The sequence below is a fragment of the Penaeus monodon genome, chromosome 33 (assembly GCF_015228065.2).
Source record: "Penaeus monodon isolate SGIC_2016 chromosome 33, NSTDA_Pmon_1, whole genome shotgun sequence".
Taxonomy (NCBI): domain Eukaryota; kingdom Metazoa; phylum Arthropoda; class Malacostraca; order Decapoda; family Penaeidae; genus Penaeus; species Penaeus monodon.
In genome coordinates, this window is record NC_051418.1 from 5,272,210 (window position 1) to 5,272,517 (window position 308).

Below are 308 nucleotides of genomic sequence, written 5' to 3' on the forward strand. Positions count from 1 at the left end.
GCATCATCAAATAAGTAGTTAAAGAATAAAGAGAAACAGAAAACGAAATACAAGAGGTACGAACGAGGCGGAATCTTTGCCCGAAATAGCCCCGCGACCGAATCTCAAGGCGACGCGAGAGACTAATAACGTTCCTTCGCGGAGGAGAGGCAGAGGGACCCAGAAGCAGACGGACTGAATGAAAAGGAAGGTAATAACAGGCGGCGCGGAGGCATGAAAACCACTCCTAATGATCTCCAGAGAAAATTGGTCAATTTAAGGAGCGCCGCCCCCCCCCTCCCCCAGATCCTGGCGGCGCCGCGGGAACT